General features: G+C 24.1%; 1 long non-coding RNA gene across 2 annotated transcripts; it reads right to left on the bottom strand.

The window, feature by feature from the left end:
• Positions 1-4,764: 4,764 nt before the first annotated feature.
• Positions 4,765-8,547, bottom strand: LOC126550136 (uncharacterized). Of its 2 annotated transcripts, XR_007604184.1 has the most exons (5): positions 8,354-8,547; positions 7,841-7,873; positions 6,849-6,896; positions 5,835-5,870; positions 4,765-4,994 (listed from the first exon to the last, which is right to left on the bottom strand). It is a non-coding gene; the product is annotated as an uncharacterized LOC126550136 (long non-coding RNA). The 2 variants fall into 2 exon arrangements; XR_007604183.1 differs by lacking the exon at positions 8,354-8,547 and having other exon boundaries at positions 7,841-7,940.
• Positions 8,548-21,546: the final 12,999 nt, after the last annotated feature.

Raw genomic sequence — 21,546 nt, forward strand, 5'->3', positions numbered from 1 at the left:
ATATTACGTGTTACTAATTTAATGTTCATTAGAAATGTTTCTTTTATTAGGTTAGGTTATAAAATTATAATATAACAAATTGTATATTTAAATATGTTTTATAAGTAATTTTTAGAAAGGATGGGGAGGAGGCAGCGAATTGGGGAGTGTCTATAGGCGGAAAAACCTTAAATACGCCACTGCATACGAAACTTTACTTGAAGTGACTGCGTATGCCTTATCAAAAGGTAATAAATTATCCAATATCTTATGATATAGAATTATCAATTGTCATCAAATGAAATGGATAAAAATAGTCATACGTGTAGTGTGCAAAGATTATGAAACCTAACTCGAACTATATAATTCCATCGAGTCTTTTCATTCACATTTCAAAATAATTTTTATATGTCACATCCAAATATACATAATTTTTTAAATGTTTTATTGCAATTAAATTTTTAAAATATTTTGGCTTTTTTGAGTTATTTATAGACAACTTCAATTTTCGATATTTCTAAATATTTTTTTTTGAATTGTTGATAAAAAAATATTGACTGCCCAAAATACTTGAAAATTTAATGCAACGTTTCTTATAAATTGTTCTTATTGTAGTTAAAAAAAAAAAAAAAAAAAAAAAATCGTAAATCATAATTTTTTTATAAACGTTCATGTTCAAACCTTTACGAAATATGTCAAAATCACGAAAATTTGCTAGTAATTTTGTAGTTGGAAAATCATAAAATTTGTTGTGTTTATATCTAAGGTTAAAAAATTCATACTAAGTTTTCCATAAGTTTTTCTTCAAGAAGCTGTTAAGAAAACTCAAAGCAGCATCATTATAGGAAAAATTTTAAGTGCATTTGAATTTTAAATTTTTACGAAGTCGAGTAACGATAACGATTTATCCTCAATTAATTTTAAATATTTGTTATTATTCAAAAAGTATAAATCATAGATACTTTAAAATGTCATCAGTTATTAAGACTATCTTTACATGATTTAATTTTCAAAATATTTCGCTTATTTTAATACTATTTATAGGCATTTGAAATATTCATTTTTGTTTATTTTTTTTTTTTTATATAAATATCGATAAAATCGATATTTTTTGGCCAGGTCAAAATGCTTGAAAATTTAATTCAAAGTTCCTCATAAGTAAGTCTTATAGTGATTCAAAAATTATAAAAATACATATGCACAACTTTTTTTATTAACATTTGTTCACATTTGTAACACAAGTTCAAATATTTACAAAAATTCGTCAAAATCATGAATATTTGCAAATTATTTTGTAGATATAATTCATAAAAATGTTTGTATAAGTAGCTAATAGTTAAAAATACAAGATTTTCTATGAGTTTGGCTTACAATAATTATAAAAGAACTCAAATTTTGATGTATTCAGGCTATTAAAACACAAATCACCATTTTCACCAACTGCTGGAAACTATATTCTAGGCTGACAAATCTTCTCCGTTCAGAATCGTTTTTCGTATACAATAATACCTCTCATTGGATTCAAATTTAATATATCAATTAAAGTGACCTACTACATAGCATAGAGTTACTCATTTGACCACTCATTTTTAAGATTAGGTATATACCTATATATTAAATTTGATTTTATAATTTAATGAAAAATTTATATATGAAATAAAAAATATTGGAATAATATATGAACATGGTTTGTTGATAGAAAATACCTACCTTTAACCGTGTCAATGTTACAATGAGTATTACTAAATACTTTTGTTATAGAGAAATTCTAAGTTTTAAAAAATTCAGTGATAAATTACATTTTTCATTAATTTTTAATAATCTGCAAAAACCAATAAAAATGGTTACCATTTTACTTATTTTATTTATAATAACTCAATACATTATATGTAACATGTAAACTGAATAATTATATAATGGTAATTTATTATATTATGTATAGTTATTAGTTGTTGACTATTGTATTACTAGCTCTATTTTATACTACTAACAAAAAAAATAAATAAAAAAAAATATGTAAAATATTAAATTAAGTTTAAATATTACAAAAAATATTACATAACGATATTAATTAATATATAAAATATTTACTTTTGTTACAAATGGTATTTTTGAGCTACAAAGTAGTTAGGTACATTGTTTTTCCGACAAGCACATATATTTGTATTGCACGATGTTTTGCAACAACATTTTTATTAACCCTGCCCTCCAAATTGCTAATGTCTCTTCGCTGTTTCTCTTAATATTATTTTTGTACTTGGTAACTTGTTAAAAAACATCGTAATATAATTATTCCGTTTACATGTTACATATAATGTACTATATTATTATAAATAACCCTATTAAAATAAAATAATTAAAATGGTTATAACCATAAAATCATTGTAATTCTTAAAAGGCCTAACTTACTGTTGTTAGTTTGTATGCAATGAGCCTGATAAACAGCAGGCTATTTGAAAAATAATAATTAGTTCGCAAACAAGCTAACCCATTGCAAAGAACCTGGTCTTTTCCTCAAAAAACTAATTTTCCATATGACCTACGACATAAATAATATTTATTTATTTATTGCGTGCATTAATTATTATTTTAGTAATGCAATTGATACCTAATTCTCAATCAATAGTAGAAATATATGTTTTATATGCTTTCGACCACATATTTTTAAATCTTCAAATGTAAATGATCGGCGAACTTACATAGTATATTGTAACATAAGATTTTCTATTTATAAAAATAAAATTTATGTTTAATCAAAAAACCAAGTTATATACTTTGATCAGTTTAACTACTATCGACTTAAATGCAATAAATTCGACCATACTGAATATGCAAAAAAATGCAAAATAAAAATAGTACCATTTTCATCACAATAATATAAATTGCATTTGAAAGTAGCAAAAAAATACATGCTGTTGCATACAAATTCTGATCCTGGTTATTACAAAATAGTAGATATAGTATTATAATATAATATAATTATAATTATACATAATTGTATTTATGATTTGTATGTTTACCTTTCCTATTTTACGAGCTATATATTGTAATCATGTATGTATTAACATGTGAGGGCAACTAGTAAATTTTTAAAATCTCGACAATAGCCGTCGAGACAACTAGTCAACACCCTATATAAATAAACTATTTAACTACCTACCTATATGGATATATGAAAGACAAAGATAAAAAAAACCTAAATACCTAGGTATATAAATAATATTTTATCAATTATTATGATTGTATAATATATCAAATAACAGGTAGTACATTTTGTGAAAGGACTACACAGTTACTATTGAATCATCTATAAAATAATTTAAATAATCTCAATTAAAAAGTTAATTTATTTTGTATGAAGTTAATTTAACATAAAAAAAAATAATTAAACATTATAATAAATTAAAATACATAAATTATAATAAAATACAATTTTTATAATGCATACCTACTAATATTATACACGTAACATTTAATTCAGTCAGTGGGTTATGTATTCCAGATTATATCACTGAATCAATTTTGATGAAATTTGGTATGGATCCCCAAAACTGCTAGGCTAATTTTTATTTTAGTCGACTAATAAGGGGTTGAATTCTTGAAACTGAGTAAAGACACGTTAAGCGGAGACGTTCAGCATTATTTACTGTCGCCGGAGTGATGATCGTTCCTCACGATTTATCTCTTTTGATTCTGCTGATGGTACTTCCTTGATTGCTTATGATTTTTAACCACTTATATTGCATTAGTAACCTAATTTTGTGCCGTTTTATCTCATCCTGAAACTTGATATTGTTAGGTGAATAACAAAATTACGATTTAACAATCATTATGTGTCTTATACAACAACCAGTGTTCAAGACCGGTCAGACCCGCGATCCACATAATGCATATTATATAGCTTCAACCGAACAGCTGCTTGGAAGGTTTGTAGACCAATTTTATACCTCTCAATGTCAAACGTGTCAGTTCAGCGTTTATTCGCGATGACCAGGAAGCCTGGATGCTGACCGATTGCGTGTGAATATTGTATAAAGTCTCAACATACCATATAATAGATAATTATGCTAATATATTATATTATTAAAGAAAATAAGAACTGCCATGATGTTAAAATACGTGAAATTCGTCATTATTCATTATACTCAATAAAACAACAATCGTAATTAGAATGGAAAGAAAAGGAAATTTGGAAAATATTGTTATTATATTGAACGAATCATTTAAGAAAAGATTTTTATAAATTCACCAATGGAATGAGATGGCAAAGTTTTTATGAGAAATAATATTTCCATGGTCAAATTTACTAGACGCTTGTTATCAAAATGCATTTTTAGTATGGAATAATAGAATTATAAAAAGATAAATTAAAAAATAATGTTACAAGTAAATGAAAATTTTATAGAATATCTGTCTATAGATAATATTATAGACACTTAGGTTAGGTTAACTATTCACTACATACTAATCGTAACAAATCAACTGATAAGCGAACAAAACCACAAAAAATATCTAATTTTCGTATATGCCATAAATTTATCATATAATTAATACCATATCACATAAAATGTCGAATAATTGAATATAATATAACATACCAAACATGTTTTAAGTGCAATAATTTCAGTACTGGTTAAATAATAAGTTATTAATTATGCAATTTGGCATAAGATATTTAAAAGTCCACATTACTAAATCATTGATGATATTAAATAATAATAATAAATTAAAATTATTAAAATAAAATAAAATCTATAAAATTATATCATTTAATGATAACGCACTTTCAATATTAATACAATCATTTGTATAACTATTCTAAATATTATTATGTATATATATATATAATTAAAAAAAAAATCTTGTGTCTTTTAAATTTATATGGAAAAAATATTAAAATGTAATACATCAATAGGTGTGTAATTGAAAATTAAAAATATTCTATTTTTGTAATTGCAAAGTTTCATGTACAACAGTAAACATACACCATTCGAATGGAGTTCTTTTTTCTCTATCTATAATAACAAAAAATAATAAATATTATTCTTTATTACTTTTTTCTAATTGAATTGTTATAATATCTTTGTATACTAATACTGATACTCTGATTACAGAAGTGCTTAAAAGTTAAAATATGCTTACTTCCAAACGTAATATTTGATGGGTAAAATATGTTGTATGGGCATAATTTATTTAAAAGATTATATTACTATATAAGTGCAACTATCAAGCTGTGAGAGATGAATTGTTATCTCTTGTCTATTTACGAAATACTTTTCTTTTTTAAGGCCAAATGTGTCGTTTTTCGTTTATCACAAATATATTGAAAAATTATAACAATTCATCAAATTTTGAGAACATATTTTAATTATCTATGAACCGTGATTTATTTTACACAGAAAAATAGTTGGTTAACCTTGGTTCACTTTTCGCTGGTCACTTGATCATGTACTCATTAATCCATGTACATCAACAACTATTGTTTTATTATGGCATTTATATATTATATATATCAAATAAAATAATAATAATATGATCTCCATGTTCAGCACGATTTACGGTGTATAAGTAGCCTATTACTATGATTTGATAAATAAATAAGTAGGCCAATTTAAGTGTGTCGTGTGGGATGTACCGGGATCACATTTATTTTAGTTAGATATTATTTACTTATTTTTAGAATTGTTTTAAACAATGAGCAAAATGGTGATTATTAATTAGCAAAGTTATCCTATCGGAAGCGCATATAAATGACTGAACCCCTTAAAGACTTTTTATGTCATTCCGGACAATTTTACAAAGAAACTTTTGAAGTATATTAATATTCAATATAGCATAATTAATAACTAACTAACCTGCAGGTATATACATTTCACTCTCTTCTTCATCTTCTAATCAAACAGAAAAAAAATTATTGTATAAATACCATTGGCAAAATATGTTCAAAATAATATGATAATAATATTAGAAACCTAATAATTAAAATAATTTATTAAAACAATTAATAAATACAAAAAAAAAAATGTGTTCTTTAATTTTAATTTTTTGACATTTCATGTCTTTGCTTTGGCACACAGAATCGAAAAGCGTTACGGAAATGCGTTACAAGGCGGTTACCCTGGTTACCTTGAAACATTGATAGGTGTATGTTACCTACCCTGGTAACCAGGGGTTACCAGATAACCAGGATAACCATAACTAGGTTTTAGTACAAATAAGCGATTTATCAAAGACATAAAATGTGGTAATTTATTGCAGACTCGTAAGCAATATGATTACTTTTATAGACTTGCGGTATACCTTCCGACCACTGAAGAAAAACGAAAAATCACGAAAGCATATCTTTTTTAATAATTACTACTTATGAAGAAAAATGTAAGAAAAAAAATTCATTGTAAATTGATAAAACTTATAAAATACTCGTAATTTGACAAGAAGCCCTTACACTTCTTTTTTAGTAGGATATATTAAAATCTGTTTTCAAATATTCGAAATGTTATCACAAATAATGATTAATAATAATGTAAGACATAATAATTATGTAATAATAATTAATTATTGATTAGTAATACATTAAACAATTTCTATAACTGTTTTGTAATATCTGATAACAATCAATTTCTTTCCAAAAAATTTGATCTAATAATTACCTAATAAATCATAATTTTTATCTCGAATTTATATACCCAGGCTCTTTTTTCCAAGACTTTTTGGTAGTTAATCAATTAATTTCTATCCTAGAAAATCTAGGATGCAATTCGGAAGAAATGTTTACCGCAAGACACAACTAATAGCCATTCACAACTCACGAGAATATTCTTTTTTATAGAAAGATAAATTAAATACTACCCAACAAATATAATACATACCCTTTAGTACTAGTATTTCCAAGTGTGAAGAGTATTTATATACAAATTCTAAAATGTATAAAATCAATAGAAGTCATTATAGTTAATTACATTAATAAAACACAAATATTTTAATTTTATTTAGCGAGTGTCAATCGTATAATAATAAAATGAATTATATTATAACATAACAAAACTATTGTCATCAACTTCCGAGTTCATAAGACTCCAAAAACAGTCACGTATTCTGCATTTTTAAAAATCAGCCACAAATATTTTTATTATGATTATTATTATTGTGATTGTAATTATTATTTCATATTAATTGATTGAAATCGGTGCCCCAAATTGGTATTAAAAATAAATTAAAAGAACTATTTTGTATATTATAACACCAACAATTTTCAAGAACAACAAAAAAATAATAATAATAACGAAGAGTTTAAAAATAATATTATTACCACCCGTTTATTGTATACAATATTTTAAATCACGAATTATATCGTTTTGTTTTTATTTGACTTACAATCCAATTAATTAAAATAAGACTAAATATTCTAAAGTGTAACCGAAAAACAATACAAAGTATAGTAAAGTTAAACGTTCTAAATTAGTTCAAGAAATTATAAAAAGTCTTTACATGAGTACACAGTATCCCTGTACATATTTTATTTTATTTAAGTGTAATTTAATCTTCAATGTAAAACCAGTATACCTACATACTATTATTGAAGACTGAATAATAGAATAAATATCAGATCAACAATGTGAAAATAATTTTATTTACGTTTCCATAAATATGTAAACCCTATATCCAAATAGAATAATTAAAAATGAATAATGAGCGATTTTGGACAAAAATGTGTGTAATAATTATTAATGAAATGCAAGTTTAACGTTGTGTTAAGATCGAGTTATGACACACGGTTTGACTATTTTCTTTTAAATTTAATGTGACCTAGTTTGTCTCCAAACTATATCTCCATGCATAAATGTTATAAAAAGAAACTTACCTGACTGATATATTTTATATCTGTCATCTAACACTAAAATATAAATATATAATGATGTATTAATAAATATAAGAATTTCACTTCGATTTGCATCTCAGTCACGTTCATCACCTATGTATAATTTTTTTTTTACTTAGATGTTAAATTTGAATTTTTAATTTTATTCTAAGTATTTATTAATATATATAGTTCGAATTACAATATTTCTTTTTTTTTTTTTTTTTGAGTAATTCCAACTTAAAATTAAATTTCATGAAATAAAAGCATTATAAGTTATAACAAAGATATTTAGCTTCTTTCCTCAATATGATGTCTATAATAAAAAGACGCATAATGTTTCTTTTAAAATTAAAATCACAACTTATCATGGCTATAGTAATATACTAATATGATTATAAAGTCAAGTGACTACGTATCATTTCTACAGTCAATATTTTTTATTTTATAATTTATATTTTTTAGGTTTATATAACTAAACATAAGTACCTATCCGTAACTAATATAAACACTTACGCAAAAGTTTTTCTACAAATTAAAAATTTAGTAGTTTAGTAATAATTAATAATATTTACAAATACAGTGTAGACACCACTTATAAGACTTACTTTGGGACCAGCACTAAGTGACACTTATATCCGATTGAATATCATAGATAAAGTGGAAAAAAAAACTTAAAAATTACAATAGCTGTACCAGATAATCGGAAGTGTGTAATAATATCTCACATGTGATGACAATTAAATGTAAAATGAGATTAAATTTGTTGTATAAACATATACATATTATAAAGTGTGAATCAAAACCAATAATAACAAACAAAAATATGAAACTTTTCAAAACCAATTGATTTATAAATTTTAATCAATTATTTTTGACCGAAATTTAAGTATTATAACCGAATTTTTTATAATATATTTTGATACGCAAAGACGATTTTGAGACTAATAAATAACTAAACCTTGTATGAGTGAGTCTTATAAGCGGTATCATACTGTAATTACAAGTCAAAGTTATAATTATATAGGTAAATTTATATTTTATTAAGTATACGAGTATAATGCATATTTATATTTAACCCCGTACTATTTTACAATAAATTTTAATAATACACATTGATAATTGCTGAACATTGAAACACTTACCGAGATCTTTTTGTAAAGAAATGAAAAATAACATAATATATGAGTATTAATAATTGCGTGCACTCAAGCAGTTTTTACACAATCAATATTATAACTTCACATAAGCTATAGGGTTTTATATATTACACACTTACCGAATAGCATTCCTAAAAAGAAATTTTAATAATTTAATATTATTACAATTTATTTCTTTAATTTTTTAGGTTAAGTTAATTTGCGCAAAATCATATCATATGATTTATAACTTTATAAGTCATTACAAATTTACATTAAAATATTATATACATTATTGAAATAATGAAAAAGTTCAGTAATTAATATTTTTAATTATAACATATATTATATATATGTGTGTGACGTGTGTGTGTGTGTGTATATAATACAACCATTTTTTTTTCATTTTAGGGCTACTTTTGATGAAATTTAAGCTCAATTCATATTAAAAAATATATATATATTGACTAGGTATAGAGTTTTAATAATTTCAACTTGTAGTTGAATGTAAAAATATCTAAAATAGACCAAGAAGAACTTAAGTTATAATCTAAATATTTGGTAAAATTTAAAGTCTTTAAAACTTATAGTTTTTTGATTTACAACGAAAAAATAAAATTTTTTTTGGCCCAAAATTAATGTCGAGTAAAAGTAAATATTTCCAATAATAAGTTTTTCCTAAATACTCAAAAAGTTATAGAAAATTTCTATATTTGACAAGGTACCAACAAATATATTACTAGATAAGTAGGTACCATACTCAATTTTTCATTTTTACCCATTGTTTTTAAATAAATCTAACTAAAAATGTATAGGTTCGTTCAAATAAATTAACTCAAAATTTGATTTCAGATAATATTAAACTTAAATTGTTAAATATAAATACAGACTATAAAATAAATTTTTATTTTATTACATTAACCGCTTCTTATTATACAAATTTTCATATAATACACTCACGAATATATAAATCTATAAAATTAAAATTAAATTAACATAAACAATCAAAATATAAAAAAAACCCTATAATAATAAATACTTACTACGGTCTTCATTTTCTAAAAAAATTATAAAAACATGTATTAGGGGTATAATATTATATTATAAATAATGATTAATTTTTATTGTAAATAAGTTACCTAGTACATAAACATATTATCATAATTTAATAAAATCACGAACACTACAACCATTCAGAGATTTTTGTATTTATAAATAATTACATATTTATTATACATTTAACATTTTTAAGAACATGATATTTTATAAATGTATACTTTAAAAAAACAGTTTGCGCTTCTCATATTTTTATGTAAATTTCAACCAACAATTTATTATGGTGAATTCAAAACTATCACTATGAATAAGCTTTTATGACAATTGATGAATATAGTATAGAAATATTAACTCATTTTGTAAAATCATTGCTGTCTTTGTTGAATAGTAATTATTATTATTACCAACGATGGATGTTAAAATGTAATTGTCACTGTCACCGACTGACACAATATGCACACGCCAAACACATATTGATACATTTTTATTATTATACTCTAATCATCGTATTATATATTTTGGTCGTGAAATATTTTGATATAAATCAAACATAATTTATATTATTGGACTTCTAATTTTACTATGAATATGTATTTTTTTTTATCTCAAAAAAAAAAAAAAAAAAAACATCGGCACTAAAATCATTAATTACAATTTAATTTCGTGTCTGTAATAATAAAATATTAAATTAATTGTGATTGTGATTGTGAGAAAAGTTTAAAATATTATATTTTACTAAATAAGTATTTAAAGTTAATAAAACGTATGATCGCGATCGGTCTAAGTGAGGAGTAGAGAATTTTGGATATGTTTAGGTTTACCTTGTTAGTTTGGTATTACCAATATTCAATTATTAGGTAACTAAATGTTTAATCAAAGGGCTAACTCAGCACAGTATCACATTGATGGGGTTCTTGTTTGAACATAAAGAATATGTGAACTAATATGTGGATAAATGCATAATTCGGAAGTAAATTATTAATAAATAATAATAACGTATAGTAATTTATTAAAATTTCTTCCTTTCGTCTAAATATTGCATATGCGGTATTCCAATCTAAAAAATGTGTTAATTATATGGATTAATTTGCTATTACGTTGTTTCCGTGTTTCATGCTATTTCTGTCTCGTGTTAATTTTTGTGACGTTTTTTTATATCATCATAGTTTATTTGTTACACCTTAAATCTGCTTAGCTGCTGTTTTTTAGTCTTTTATAGTTATACCTATACAAGAATAGCCAGGTATCGAAACATGAAAATTATTTATTTATTTTTGTGGTGGCGTCCTCTACTTTGTTTTGGATGCGCCTTGCTATACCGAATGAATTTAAATTATTTTTACCACTGAAGATTAAACATAACGAATCGTTTAGTGACATATTTTTAGTGTCATTATGTTTTTCTTTGATAATTAAAAGTAAAGTTTTTAATACAGCAATAATATTATACATTTTAGTTTCCTTATGTTCGTTTAATAGAACAAACCGATTTAAATATTTCTGAACATTTATTAATTATTATTGTTCTTATCTGTTTCTACATATTATTTATTGCTTTAGGTAAGACCTGAATGTACAAAACTTTCTGGAATATATCTTAAATTTTCTTTTTAGAAATTTATTTTAGAAGCAATTATTATATATTACAAATATAATTACATATTAAACAAATAGGTATAATGATTGGGTGAAGATTTGAAAGTAATTTAATTGTTGTTTTATACTCATTAATTGTACATGCCATTTAAAATTATTTTAAAAAATGTAATTTCGTAATATTAAAATTTAAAAATGTATAATTAACAGAAATGTTATCATAAAATATTTAACACAAATAAAATTAACATTACGAATACTTTCTTACATAACCTACAACAAACTACAATAAATTTGGAACCAATCAATTTCAATTAAACTACTATAGCAACTACAAATACATTAAAAATCGATTATCCGAATACATTTTTAAAAACAAATTTAGATTTAATCTTGTTTTACTTAATTTTAACACGCAATACTAAAAATATATTTAAATATTTTTTCTATTACACTATCACACTTGACATTCTACCACTTTATTATTTGATTTACTAGACCATGTGAAACATAACTCTATATTCATGTTAATGAAAAAAAAGTAGGTACTTACCACATTTTTTAACTAAAAAATTTTAGCATAATTAAGTAATAATCTAAGTGTTATTGGTTATTTTAGTATTTAACACCATCATATTTTAAATAAATTATAGCATTATTATCATAATTTATTGCGAAGATTATGTGCAACTTCAAGTCTATAGAATTTGAAATTTATTAGTTTATGAATTTTATTTATGTTAATTATTCTTATAATAACTAAAGTATAGATAATATTCTACATTTCCATCAAGGTTAAAATACACTAATATTTTTAAATATCTGCATTGACAATGTCATTATTTTATTATACACATGATTCTGATTGACTTTTAAAATTTACCAATACTACATTGAAATTTTAATACATAAAAAAATATATACTTCACCAAATACCCACATTACAGTGTTATCATATCAAACTTCAATCATTCTGTTCTTGGCTAACCTCAATCGTCTATTAATCTATTAAAATCTATACTTACTAAAATATTCCTCTACACAAATGAATAAATAAACATGTTGTTATTAATAATTGATTCCGTATTATGTACATTGTACAAATTGAATATCAATAATTTTAACATAATATGTTATAACTATACTCGTATACATTTTTAACAATGTAATTCTTGTTCATTATGTATATTTATATATATAGGTAAGTCAAAGTGGAAATCTTTGTTACGGGTTAGCTTCGAAACGCCTGGACCGATTTCGCTCATTCTTTTTTTGTTTGGGTCGAAATTGCCAGGAAAAGGTTTTTATGAAAGAAAAAGTTAAGAAAACTGCACGGAAAATTAAAAAAAAATACAATGAAAAATACAAAATACCGATGACTACTATTACTATTATTATTATTATTATTACTATTTTATTTTCGGTAACCATGGTAACAATTTTTTTGTAATTATTATTAATTATTTTCCCCGTTTTTGTAACATTTTTCACTGATGATTCGCTCCTATTGGTCGCAGGAGAAGGTGCTTATGTAATACAATTTTAGGAAAATCCACCAGAAAAATTCGGAATCTGGATGTAAAAAAACAACAACAACTGTCACTGCAGTCCAACAAGAAAATAAACTATATTAAGGTCGCTATTGGTTATGATTGAATATAATAGTTATAGACCTGTTGTTATATTTTGTTAAAACTATAACAACAAAAATAAGAATTAGCGAAATAAGTCAATGTCCACAGTAAATTTCAAATTCACAGCAATAGACTAACATAACAAATTATACCAAGTTTTATTGTTTTACCAACAGGCAACAATATAAAAACCACGAGATGGCACATAATTGTATTTTACCCACCGTAGTAAAAAAAAAAAAAATGATATAACTTTGAAACTTAAGTGTTAGAAATTATAAACTTACGTACACATCTCGCGGGGTCCGCAATCCACCACGTGTGGATTGCCAACATGATAATATACTGCTCGCATAATCATAATTCATAAGAAAGTCTCACGGCAACGGCAAGCAGAATGACTAATATTATGACTTGAGTAACTCACTGACTAATAAACGTAGAGCCTGAACAATGATAGATCGATGCTTGCGTTTTACACGGTACATTTGTAAGATCGTACCACAAATTTAGTGTGCAATAAGAAAGCATTTTACAAAATTCGCATATTAAAGTGGTGCTTTCGCAAGATTTTTGAGAATCAAAACGGTCAATGAAAATATCTAAGTTTTGAACTCCGTTAAACCGAATATTAAATAACAAATTAATCAAAATTCTAATCATATTATATATAATTGGCATTTTTAACGAGCAACGAAGTGAAAAACGAAGTAAGCAATACGAAGTCTGCCGGGTCGGCTATTATTATTATTATTAATATAATATAAAAAAAATCTCGGTTTTCACCTGAGGTGACTTTTGCCCGGGCAACGCCGGTTGGTACAACTAGTATTCTTATATTTTTAACGTGGAAAATTTGAATTTTTGCATGAGATCTATGTGATTAACACACACGAGCACTATATGGTTTAACGATTCCTCGGGGATGACGATGATGTTTTGTGTTTGGTAGTCCTGGTAATAAACTATTAATTATTTTTAAAAGGGAATGTTTCAACCCCGGTAAGTGCTAAAACAGGGATTTTAAGATACATGAAAATTTTTGTTTTTAAATGGTTGCAATTGGTTTTTATTAATAATAATAAAACTATTTAGTTGTAATAATTAAATGGTAAAATAGGTAAAGTTTTAAGATCACATGAATAACGTGTTTCAATTAAAACATTATTACATGTTTGTTTTTCTCTATTATAAATTTTTCTTTTAGTACCAACAAGATCAAATTTTCTACCCCAAATTTCGAACATTTTATTGCTCTAGAGTGTAAACACATTATCAATCAATACATTGATTACTCCTCTCAAAAACAAAAATATTTTTTTTAAAGTAACCAATATTCCTATACTCTGTCATGCATAATGCAATTACATGAGTATTATACATTACCTATAACTTATGATAATATAGAAATACTTACTGACTTTCATTCCTTTAAAAAAAAGTGATGGTTATGTCTTATATGTACATAATATTTTATTTTTATATTAATAAAGTTATGTTTTTATATATCTTGTGTTTTATTTCATGATATTTCAATCACTCATCCTTCAACCACATGTTTATAAATTTAATTTATATGGTTCACGTTTAATTGTATAAATTGTATTTAAATATAGATACAGCCAAAATTAAAAAAAAAGTTCTTTGTTATAATTATATCTATAATACGAAAATCCTTAGCTACAAATGGAACAATATTATTCCACAAAATTTCAGGTTAATCATAAAACCATACTCCAATAACATATTTTAATTTATAAATTTCTATCTATCTCTGTTACTAATAGTGGCGTCATTTGGGATGGGCAACTTGGGAATTTGCCCTAGCCAATATTTACATCAACTTTAAGTCGGCACATTTAAAAATTATAAAAATTCTTATTTTTAATGACTAAGACCATTATTATGAATATTATTATAATATTGATAAATTAATTAATTTAATAATATAAATAAAACTTAATAATAATAAAATAAATTTATTTGATAATCAAACAAATTTTGAATTTTTTTCATCAATTTATATTACTGATAACCACGAATTAAAATCCATATAGTATCATAGTAGCACGATTTAATATATAGATATAGATTTAAGTATATCTTAAATCATGTATTATATTATATTTTTATAATTATATAATACCTTTTGGCTATTAATGTTGAAAGCAATGAAGCCTCTAAAATAAATTTAGAAAAAGCTATTGATAAATGTTCACATTTAAAAGAACGCCGTTATCCTATAATAGTTTAATTTAAAGATTATATTTTACAGTGTTAAAAATGTTAATTAATCATAATTATTATATATTAAATTGCTTGTAAATTATTATTAAATGCTACTTATTACTTATTTATTATTTATTAACCTATTACTCATTGTTATATTTGATTTTCTAATAAATATTTGAAAAAATTATTTATATTCAATAATTCAAAATCCGACATGTGACCTTCAAATACCTAAAAAATTAACTCCCCCCCCCCCCTCTTCTTTTATTATAATACTATGCTATGTGAATCTTTGTGAAAAAAATTTGGGTCAGCAAATCGGAGGGTAGTTGCCCTAGTCTAACAAAAACTGAAATGACGCCACTGAATTTACTATACTCATTTAACATAATAGAAAAGAATGATAAGACTTTTTTACATAATCAAAAAACAATAAAAATTTAATAGTTACAAAACACTTACCAAAAAATTCACCTACTCGATAAATGTAGTATAAAACAAAAATAGCTTATTAATACGAGTATAAATTTATATTTGTATTTAGGTTTAAATAATTGTGTATCTATCTTGTACTTAGTACATTGGTTATAACTTATAAACCATAAACTATTATATTTTATCATTAAATAATTTTTGTTGTTTTAATTTATTAATTTATTTTCAATATAATTTTTATTAATATAATAAGTTGAATAAGAATCGTGTATTATTTTAAGTAACACATCACTATCAAACTCTCAAATAACGTGGTGAAAAATCATTACTCCATATCAATAAAAGAATAAAAAAAAACTTACCAATATAATCATCTATACACGATTAAAATAAAACTTTAATAATATATTTCCCAAAATGTTTATAAATGTATAAAATATCTATTAATTATTGTATAATTGTCATTTTTTTACTATCAATTTTATACACCCGAATATTTATTTGTCTAGGTATACTTACTCATTAATTTCACTAAAACATTTAAAATATAATATATATTAATATTTTTTTATGCACTACCAGCATTTAGGTTTTACAACAATAAATTTTACATTACATTTAAAAATAAAATTTATCGTGGAATTTTATTTTATTTTATTTCCTAATCTATTGTTTAATTTTGTTAAAATAAATCTATAAAATGAAATCCAAACATATACATAGGTAAATTTTCATACAATTATTAATGTAGTATCTATATAAAACATTGAATTTAAACTTTATTCATATAAAGCCTTCCAAATACCAAGAAACTATTGTATATACTATTTAGTTTTTATTACGCTTCAGTGCTTCACCTCTTATTCCTATATCATAATTTATTTGTTGTAAAATTAAATAGATGATTATTTTTATAGAAACAACTAAAAATCCGTGTTCTGATTTTATTTGGTGAACCATTATCAGAATTACAAAATTGTGTAATACTCGTATCTTCTCTGGGACTAACACATTTTATAGTATTATCTTTGAATGTTATGTAAACAATATCATAAATAATAAATTCCATACCGATAGAAATAAAACAAATATGGGAGTATGGGACCTTTCGGGAAAACAGAAAAACATGAACAATTCTCAAAGGAGGAATGTATTAACAAATTTTTTTTATAGAAAACAGAAATTACATTATATGCCAAGACTCTTTTTAGGAAATTATATTACTAGATTAACATTCATAGACTCAACATGTAAATTAATAATATAGTGTATCGTTTTTTATGGGAAGAGAAAAGTAATGGGTAACCGGAAAAATAATGAAATACGTGCGCAATTTCGGGATTTTTGGATGTTTGAAGTACTATAATATTTCAATTTTATACTACAAATACAACATATAAATATATAAATACTTACCAAACAAATTCTCTATAACGTAAATAATGTATACATATTATAAACAACTTTTACAATATATATTTTATTTTATTAATAAGAGACTATTAGTATTGTATTTAAAAACACATGATACTATGTAATACAAATCAATGTAAATAATCATTTCAACTAAAAAATACTTACTAGTCATATCGCCTACAATATGTAAATAACATAACATCAATTATTATTAATTATATGTAAGCTGTATAGATAATTTCTAACCTCATCATTATACGTTGTTTTATAATTAGTATTATTGATATCATAATTTAAATAAGGATTTGCTGACAGTTGAAAAATTGTTTTTTTTTTTTATATATATTTTATAAAACACACTAACTTGAAGTATAACTTATTCGATCAATTTAGTATACTGAGAAATTAATACATATTCACTTTTCAATAATTACAAATTAATTAGAATAGCTTAACATTTTCATTCAAAATAACTAAAAGTTAATTAAGTAATTTAATAAAAATGAGTACTTCAAAATAATTTATTGATTGTGTTTCTATTAGATAAGTTTTCAATGTTTTCATTAATGAAAATATTTCGTAAAAAGTCGCCATAGACACTAGTTACACCGATATATTATTTTGAATAACCAGTAAATATTTGGAAATATTGAATTTTAACATAAACTACATAAATTTATAAAATCTTTATGCAGCCTTTTCACTTTGTACCAAATTTGTAATGAACTCTTATAATATTATTACAAAATATTAAAATATTAAAATATTTAGTACGGTGATTTTTTGTAGATAAATATGTTTTAATCCAATTAGGTATAAGGGGTGATCGTCTTAATTCTATCTTAATTAATTTACTTTACAATTAATAGTTCGTATTAATAAAAATTAAATATTATTTTTAAATCAGATATCTAATAATATAATAAAATAACAAATTTCATTTAGGTATTATATCTGTATGTAAGTAGAATAGGTATCAAATTTATTATAATAGCTAACATGAAAATTAACATATAACAAATCAATATTTCATAGATAGACAGTACAACCTATAGTGTTTGATCAAAACAAGAAACAAGTATATAACTGGCCACATAAAAATATGTTGACAAAAAAAACTTACCGACAAAATTTCCTATATTTTAAATAAAATTTTAATAATATTGTCAATTAATCTTAATTTTAAGATTTTAAGCTAATTATAGAATAACATACCGATGATTTGACCTACAAAATTAAAACAAAACAATTAAATATTATATAAATAATTATATTTATTAAATTATAATGATCTTTCACATGAATAATTATAATCCATAATTTGGGTTGGTACATATTATTATGTAGGTACTCAAAGTAGGTAGATAATATAATATTTAAATAATACATTTAATTTTAGTAATTTATCATGAATTTTCTAATACTACAAATTTTAATATTTCCGATGATAATATTTTATTTTATTATTCTACCAATATAGATTTCAATTAGAAAACTACAATAGTCAGTGGCGTATAAACGAGAAGGAGATTGAAAAAAATCCCATCAAGGATAAAAAAAATCAATTTTAAAACGATTAGAACAAAATGAACGTCATGAAAATGTGTACGCATGTTTAAAATATAGAATTTGTAAGTTGTGATGGAATCACACTAACATACATTTTTTTCCTGAGCAAGTATAGGTATACCTAAAAATGCACAGTTATATGATATTTCTTTTACAAAGTTATATCTGAAAATTTAAGACAAAAATATACATACTAATGTTAAATTAAAATTTTAGTCATACTATCTGTCAATATATTCATTTCTATACTGAGTTATAAATTGTTCATTTCAATTTTGTCCGTCTTGAACCCTACGATCTTATACCACATTTGATAGATGGGTGTTTCTAGGTTTAAAGTAAACTTTAATTTGTAATTTATTAATAAAAATGTTTCCCAAGTTATTGATATACGATGATTTTTTTAAAAAAACTTTTATAAAAATCCAAATGGAATAACTCACAATTGTTGATCGTTCATCTTAAACTTTTACTTGCTGATTTCCAAAGTATTGGAGGATGATCGCAATTTTTGATAAAATAATATTTTATTTAAAATCCGAAGATGACCAATTTGGTCACCTGTGGTACGATTAACAATTATGTTTCCGATGAAACATTTGAAAACTTCACAGTTCACATGATCTAAGAAAAGTAAGTCAAAAGTATGGCGCAACCATTTCCTCACTTCTGAAGGTTGGTCCTGATAAGCAATAAATAGCCCTATTTTTTTTTTAATTTAACGATACCATGTTTGGGTGAGGTGATACCTACAAGTAATAATTTGTGTTTATGGTCAAATTTCATGTACGGTATTTATTAAAGATTTTTCAAAATATATTGTTATATAACTACTGCAGTGTTGCGTCCCGACTAAGTTGATTTATGCATCGACGTACGAAATGAATACGTCGTGGTTGTTCAAGTATAAGTTAACGTTTATTAAAATAATTCTTGCACGAATACAATTATTATTATAAGTTTATTGTAAATTATACCCGGTATAGTCAACCGTCTGCCGAGCTCTTGTCTCGGTCTCCCTTATATATGATTTCTTAAAAAAGAGTGAGTGGCGACTCCGTTATATATGAGGAGTTCCGAAAAGACTGCTAATGTATTCTAACTCATGATTCTTATGGAATCGCAGTGACATCGAGTTTTGACATTTTGCAAGGAGACGTTTGGACGTGTGGTTTTACTTTAATCGTTAAATTAATATATAAATATAATATTCCACACTCTCGTGTCCTGTACTCGTATATCTGTAGTATTAATTATAAAATATGAAAAATGTAACATTGCACAATCTTATGTGTGTGTAATAATTAGTGCGAACAGTATAGGTCCGTAACAGCAGTGATAATCGCATATCTAGTTTAGACATTTGTCAACAAGTAACTGAAATGGATATGTATACATTTCTATAGTGTTAGTAGGTAGTAAACAATAACAATGGAATATAGTGTCAATAATATGATTGTTCATTGAATCGCGAACGGTTAGATAAAAGACCGTGCTAAATACTTGAATGTCCCATCAATGTATAATGTGTTAACTTCTTTTAGGACTCAATTATTCGTAAAACATGAAAATATAATAATATATTTTTGTTGATCATTAATTAACAAAAATCTTCACCTTGCTTTGTTTTAAAATGTATTGCTTCTAAATATTCGTGGACTTCTTGTTAATTGTTTGAATTGGCAAGTACAACTTTACGTCAAGCTTCATATTTCTCAGATTTTTCATGTCTGTTGTAATGAATTATAAAGCTTCTATAGTTTAATTTAATTTAGATAAGTTCAACCATATTGTTACAATGTATATTTTATAGATTGATCACTAATCAAAAACGAAGGTTAAAACAAGAAAAGAAAATTAATGAAATACACACTAATATAGTAAAATGATATTTTACAAATACTACATAAAATATTTTAGTATTAACAACATGATTCAGTTCAAAAGTTGTACACTTATTAGTAGGTATACTCTATCAACAACCATAAGAAAACGAATATACTACATCGTAATATTTACGGTATTGGTACCTATAGTATGTGCCTATTGTACAAACGATACAACAAAATGATTAGTAACATTAGTGATGGCGTTGGGAAAATAATCCAGATAGGTAATCAACGATAAATAACGATAGATCGTAAATTACGGTATTTAATAAATGTTTTACAATGGAAAAATGATTTCAATTTTGATTTCAAAGTGGATCGGTGGAAAAGAGAAAGGTACTTACACTTTAACTTAACCTAAGTAGCAAGAAACCAGCAATGCAGGATGAAGTTCTTGCTGAATTCTTGAAAAAAAAGGGACGTTTATAGGATTTTCATTGTAATAGAATAATATAAAATATTCAATATATTCAATATGTTTATTTGTTTAATTTTTTTGAGTAGATCAGTTGTTTTCAGATTTTTAAGAAAATTAAAAAAGTTTTCTTAAAAATATGATGTGTGAATTCTGAACATTTTAACTTTAAACTTTAATCTACCTAGAACTTATTGAATTGGGTGAAATACTCCGATAAACACGCGTGTAAATGCTTGCAAAAACATCATGAGTCAATTATTTAAAACTTTTTGATAATTGATAAAAACTGTATGATATAAATAATTTTGAAAAAAAATGAATTTAA

Source organism: Aphis gossypii, chromosome 2 (assembly GCF_020184175.1).
Source record: "Aphis gossypii isolate Hap1 chromosome 2, ASM2018417v2, whole genome shotgun sequence".
Lineage (NCBI taxonomy): Eukaryota > Metazoa > Arthropoda > Insecta > Hemiptera > Aphididae > Aphis > Aphis gossypii.